Source organism: Anas acuta, chromosome 10 (genome assembly GCF_963932015.1).
Source record: "Anas acuta chromosome 10, bAnaAcu1.1, whole genome shotgun sequence".
NCBI lineage: Eukaryota > Metazoa > Chordata > Aves > Anseriformes > Anatidae > Anas > Anas acuta.
Window position 1 is genome coordinate 10,703,481 of NC_088988.1, and position 6,860 is coordinate 10,710,340.

Here is a 6,860-nt window from a genome sequence, read left to right on the forward strand (position 1 = left end):
TTTGCTGGGCTGATCCTGCCTTGTTTCTTCCAGCAGTTAACACCATGAGTAAAGGAAGCCCCTCTCTAGTAGGAAACGCCTTCCTTCCTGTAACAATCCCCCCAGATGAAATAGCAGCAGTGTGATGCCTTTGAAGAAAATCTGAACCAATGCTATAATGCTGAGTGGATACTTCAGTTCAGCAGGTTGCTAGACCTCTTGCTGACATCTGCTCTATAGAGCATGCAAATGATTAAGGTTCGGTAAGAGCAAAAAGGAATGAGATGTTTCTGTACACACACTTCTGATCACTTCGGTAAGGAGTGGTCGATCAAAGATGCCTTTCAGTTCAGGCCACTTCTTTCTAGAGGAAGTTTAATCAATGAATAATCTGGAGCCACCCAGTTAGGAGCCTGCTGGAGAACTGGAAATATAGTTGGTTTTTCATAGGTCAATACTGCTTGTGAGACAACTACACTTTTCCTCTTGTGCTATGAACCCATCCTGTCTTCTGGCTACACTGGTGAAAAAATGATCACCCAACAAAGACAGCACAACACAGCAAAATTGAAAACACATTTAGCAATTTGCATACCTTGCATGCCATAGAACACCCCCAAATCCTGGTGGAAATGTGCATAATGTGCCAGACATCTTGAACCCAGGAACTCCCCTCCCCATAATCCCTCGGGACCGAAAAGTTTCTGATTGTACTCCAGCTTCCCCATAAAAGCTTCATTGTTACTGCAGCCCAGCCTTTACCAGGAGTCATGGCATTGGGCCACAGCCTCCAGGGACACTCTCAAGCTGCACAAAACAAGTTTTTCCAAACAGTTTAAGTATTTCCCAGCCCAGACTCTCACATTCTAGTTGTTTGTGCAGGGACAGTAACCCACCAAGCCCTGCCTAAAATACTGGTTGTTTAAACTCCACAGAGACATTTTTTACTAACATTCCTTACTGCTGTAACCTCTTGACCATTTTAAACTACTATTAACGGGCAGACTCCATAGGCCTAATGTCAAGGAGTCATCCCTGCTGCAAAAAAGCAGCAGGCAGACAATAGATACATAATTGCTGCTTCCTTGGGACCACTAGTTCAGCTAGAAATCTCTTGGTTCAACCGTACTTGGGAGCAGTCCTTGAGATAAACATAGTGCCAGCTCAACAGCTCTTAGTCGCGATCCTGCTGTCTGATGAAAGGGAGAGAAGGGGCCAGGTGAGAGCTGAAGGGCCCAAGGGGCAGTGCTGTGGTCCAGGGGCACTGGGGGAGCTGTACCTGTTGGAGGGGCCCAGTCCACACAAGGGGCAGCAGCACCAGCGGCCGGCTCAGTGCTCAGCTCCTGTGCTCGGTGCCCAGAGCACCTGGGGCAGGTCTCCGAGGAGGGCAGGTGGCCCAGTGCCCATGCACAGATTTCACCCTCTCAATGATAAGCAAGGAAGTGCTGCAGAGGGAAAAGGCCATTGGAAAATCACTTCTTGTAATTAGGTTTCTTCCATGGGAGCAGGGGGGATCCTGGTATTTGTGCCAAGGGTGCAGGCAGGCTGGGTGCAGGAATGTGATGGCAGCAGGGAGAAGCTGGGGAAAGAGGAATGGCACTGGGACACTTGGCAGCTGCCACAATTGCCTCTGAAGATGTCTCTCATGCACTGCTCGTTTGCAAGGGGCTGCTGCATGAGAGTGGCACAGGCTCCCCGGCTCCTGCCAGCTTCTTCCACGTGCATTACATGAGCACCCAAAGACCATGATCTGGCTTGCAGGGAAGGGCTGGCAGCCTGAAACACACTGCCTTTGGGGATTTGCTGAGAGCGGCCGTTTTCCATAGGGACAGAAGCAGCCTATCCTGGCCACACAGGAGCCACCAAGCTGCACATCTCCTCCCTGCAGGGCAACAGCTCCCCAGCCCCACTTAAACCGGCACCAGACCCTGGGTATCCCACACCTTCCCCTCTATCCTAGGCCTAATTGAGCTAATCAGGGCAGTCCTCTGCTAAATTAGTACTAATTAATGAAACGCTAATTAAAAAAAGGGCTGACTGTAATTCACAGCTGCTGCTCGTCATGGACTCCTCTCTCAGCACTCAGGAGGCACTGGTGTCTCTGCCTTGCACCGAGGAGGTTGGAACAAATCAAAGGCATGGGCACAAACCACTGGGATGCTCCAGCCACACTGTCTGAGCTGCACGGGGCCCTTCAGAAGGTGGCTTTTAGGTGGCTTGCTCTGCAAAGGCGATAAAGTAAACAGAACTGGAGCTAGAGAGGAATTTCTGGAGTGCTCAGCACTGGGCCTGGCCTGTGCCAGGAGCCCAGGCTGCCCTTAATGAGCTGCTGCAGGCTGGTGAGTGCCAAGTGGGCAAAGCCTTTTTGCAGGTGTCTAAACACACACTGCAGTCTGAGGGGGGGAAAAAAAAAGGCTTTAAAATGTGCTTGTGAATTCAATCAGGGGTGCCTGTGCCTAAGGGCCCTCAGTCCATCAACACTTTATCCCCTTGGACATCGAGTGGCTTTGGGCAGGGCTGAGGACGGTGTGGGCAGCCAGCTGCCCTCCCTGCACACTGCCAGGCTTTCCACTTCGTGGCAGTGTCCTCTCCAACGAGGCAGCCTCAGCAAGCAAGCATGTAGCACGGCATCACCTAATGCCTCGGTAAGGCCCTTTGGCTCAGTTTGGTCTAATTTGCTAACACACACACCATAATTACAGGGCTTGTGTTTAGGCATATCTCAAGAGTTCCTCGTACATGTAATAGGAGAGGCTAATTCATCTGGAGCCCAGCAGGGAATAAAAGCCCTATGCCATCCAGGGCCAACCCATATAGAGGCCATCACACAGGTGAGAAGAACCTTGAAAGCCACGGGAGATCTGTTGCAGATCAAAATTGACATCTGGCAGGGTTCTGCTTTTGCACCTTACACTTGCTTCCCAGCACCCCTTTTGGGTGCCTGCTGACAAGTTGGAGGCAGGGACAGAGGCAAGCTCCCTCACAAGGGTGCCCAATGCCACTCCAGCCCCCCTGTTCCTTGCTTGCCCCATCTAGGGACACCTTGGCAAGCTTGAAGGCCCCAGCCTGGAACAGATGGGCTCAGCTGCCAGGCCAGAGGGTGCTCTGGGGAGACAGTCACCAGTCTGCCCATGGGTGCACGATGCAAGGAAGGAGACCCGGCTGCTTACTCAAGGCCTTTTGCCAGCATAACTACGTTGCTTAGAGGTGCACTACCTTTCTTTTTCCTGATCAGGGTAACTATGTCCGCAAAAATCTAAATAGAGACCAAGCCCAGGTGTGGGAGTTGATCCTTTGCCTTGTGCGTGCCCAATGGCAACATCTTGTGTTGTCTAATAAGCTCTATCTTGCATCTCTCAGCGCACAGGTTGAGCCATGGAAATGCTTCTTGGGTGTCATACAAACCCCTAGCCAGGTAATGCAGAGTGGGCAGCTTCTGCAGGATCTTTGTTCTCCCTGAATGACATCTGCTGCAGTTCTGCACTGAAACTGTCCTTGCTCCAGACTCAGCGCCGCTCTGCTTTTAAACACTGATCATCAGAGCTGGTTTACATGCTTTGAGATGCCAGCAAACCAACAAAGAACAGCTGACACAATTCACTGATGGAAAAAGCAGTGCGTGACATTTTTTTGGCCTAGAAATGTATCTCACAGTAATGAAACATTCTGGTAGAACTGCTGTGAGCCTGTTCTCCGGACAGACCTGCACCTGATGGAGCAGGACTGTGCACTGTGCAATTACAAGTTAGCAGGCTCTGGGGGTAACTGAGAGTCTGTGCAAGGCCCCAAGGGCTCAGCACCCAGGGGGCTTGTATTTCAGCAATCACTGTAATGGATTCTTTTTGCAATACAGTGAATTTCTGGTCTTGAAGTGGAACTGTTGTGTGAGGGCACAAAGCAATGGTCCCAGCTCTGTGAGCGGCTAGTCTTTGGGGAAATGGGAGGATGGCAGTGTCACCAGCAGGGTTGGTGCCTCTTTCTGGATGCTTTTATAGAGTTTCTGACAGTTGCTTAAGACATTAAATGTATATGTGTCTCAAGAGAGACTTTTACTTTCTATAGGACTGAAACATTTTGAGATCTTACAAGGAGTTATTGGCTCTGGCTGAAGATAAAACCCTGCAGCTGCCTGGACCAGAATGCTTCTATGTGAGGATGGACACGGATGCCACGTGCGGACCCTATCGCCGTGCTCCCGACAGAAGATCCCGGTTCTGCATTGGCAGGAGCCCTCCCACTGAAGTGCTACAATTGCAACTACTCTACTGAAGCTACATTTGGCCTTTTATCTGACCTCCTTTGATCTTTTCCACAACCTCTGGCAGGTCTTCAGTGCATTCAGTTCTTTATATTAGAGCAATCAATCCCACATGCAACCAATTAGGTTTAGACATAGTTTGGTGACCATAATATTGTACAGACATTCTACCAAGTTTTCAACAAGAGAGGGTGGCTCCTACATGTCACTTTCTAGTGGGGAGCACGCTGACTGCAGTTCAGAAATATCCCAAGGAGAAAAACATATTCCAGAATTATACTCTGAGCCCAAATGTCCCACTTGTAGACAACATTCTGGCTTTGTGTACATACAATAGCAACCCAAACACTGTTCCTCCTCAGCGCTCGCAGCACACAGGCCAAGAATCTCACTAGACCTGTGTGACCAGGTTTGTCATCCAATAACTTCATCACCTGCCATTGTCATTGCCTGTGACACGCACCAAATATGTTTTGCTTATCAGAAGCAAAGGGGCAGCAGCACCCGGAAGGTCCATTTGTTTTGTCTGGGCCCCCAGTGAGGGATGGGAATGCAGTCAGCATGGGTGGGTACCTGCCTTCGCTGCCTTTGCACTAAATACAGTTTGGTCCTCTCTCCCTTGCTTGCTGTACGGATGCATCACACTCTGGCCGATGCTTATTGTATTATCTGAAGCTGCTCCTTGGGAAATTCTCAGTTAGAGACACATCTTCTGTCTGTTCATGGTGCGAATCTCCTGCTGATCTGCGCTACTGACCCAGACAAAGATAAATGGGGTCTCATCCTGATCCTTTCCAAACGTGTATTGCACGTTTGCTGTAATGGACATAATACTTCACAGGAGTAACCATAAAAGATTGTTTGGCATAGGCTCTTGGAAGCAGGCTGGATACCTGGCCCAGATATGAGTTAATGCATGGGTTGTGGGGTTCCCTGACCAAATGAAAGACAGCAAGATGAGGAAAGATACTGGATAATTGAGGTGGCATGACAAACATCACAGTTGTTATTCACAGGAATGTACTTGCAATCTGGTTTCCCTGGGTAGGACAAGAGACTGCAGTCCCTGAGATCATCCCCATCAAGAAGCACATCCTTCTTATGCTGTGAGTGCCCAGCACCTCGCAGCACCAAGCCTGTACTTACCAATTAAAGCACAAAAATAAATCACAAAGAAAGACAGAATGGAATGAAAATTCAGGAAGCAGTTCATACTTGGAAACAAATGAAAAATGAAACTTGGGTCTGTTCAGATAACCCTGAAACAGCACAGGTCTTCCAAAATCCTGCACAGGCATTGAAAGCACATCACTAACATCTCTTTTGAGCCTTGGAATACAAACTATTGACACTGCTGTTTGTCAAAGGATCCTAGAATCTGTTCACCATGGACTTTGCTCCACTAGTGACTGAGGAGGAGCATGGTTCCTCACGTGGGTCATTTCCTTTCAATGGAAGGAGCCAGTGTTGGTGCTGATTAGTAGCTCGTTTGCTTGCTCCGCTGCCAGGGAGAAGATTTCTTGTGTCAGGGGGCTTGGTGGCAGCACGAGCAACTTCACATCAGTTGTCCCAGACCCAGAAAGGCCTCCTTAGAAAGTGTTTTCTCCTCTCCCTGCTCACACGTTGACAAGGAGAAAGATATCTGTGGGGACTCCCTAGTTCTCGCCATAGCATAAGCACATAATAAGAAGCACTATAGACCATGGTGCTGGTGCTAAACTATTTGTAGAGTTTTTGCATTACAGCTGCTGTAGAGCAAAACATCTGGATAACGTGGCAATAGAAACTCTAATGAAGTTCAGATGGAAAATTATTTAATGGAGTAGCTTTCCTTCAAAAATGTCTTTCTGTCAGAATCAAAATGCTTTGTGAAACATTACTTTTACCAAGATTTTTGGTGGAAAAAATCACAGCAATTTTGAGGAAAAAATAGAATTTTGATTTTATATAATATTTGCATTTTTAAATGTTATAATGATTTAAATAAGCCAAAACTATTTATTTTTGTGGAATTTTCCTTTGTGGAGAATTTCAACATTTTGAGGTTTTGTTCTGAATTGGAATGAAAACAAATTTCAAAATCTCAAAATCGTCTGTGAAACACAATTTCCATTCTCTGGCCAGCTCAAGTTTCAGGCTAGAACATGTATAATAGGTCCCCTGCAGGGAACCCCCTTAGGGGAAAAAAAGTCTCTGAATGAATTTACTGGTGCAAACATATAGTTTTTAGGATTTATCTATTTTTCCAAGTACACAATGGCGCTCTGAAAACTTCTCCAAGTCACTACAGAAGAAGCCTCCACAAGTTCCTGAAAAACTTATTTCTGAAAGGCATTGCTAACTTTGCCCTGTCGATGGTGGCCATTTCCTGGTAGTGATATTAGTCACTCAGTTATAGTTGTCACTTATTTCCCATAGACCACAGAACTAATCTCACAACTATTTTCTTGTCCAACAAAGGCTGGACTGCTTTGAATAGCTTTATATTACACTTTCAAGGTAGGTGCTATCTGCTCAGATTAAAATATTCAATAGAACAGAGTTTTCCTCTGGGATATCTAGATGGATTTAAATATTTACAGTCTTAGCAAATACTTCTGCCCCAAAATAAAATAAAAAATCA

The 6,860-nt window shown here is 47.2% G+C and overlaps 1 long non-coding RNA gene across 1 annotated transcript; it reads left to right on the forward strand.

Moving 5' to 3' along the window:
* The first annotated feature begins 1,819 nt into the window (after positions 1-1,819).
* On the forward strand, positions 1,820-6,532 carry LOC137862095 (uncharacterized). The gene is made up of 2 exons (XR_011100062.1): positions 1,820-2,318; positions 4,042-6,532. It is a non-coding gene; the product is annotated as an uncharacterized lncRNA (long non-coding RNA).
* Positions 6,533-6,860: the final 328 nt, after the last annotated feature.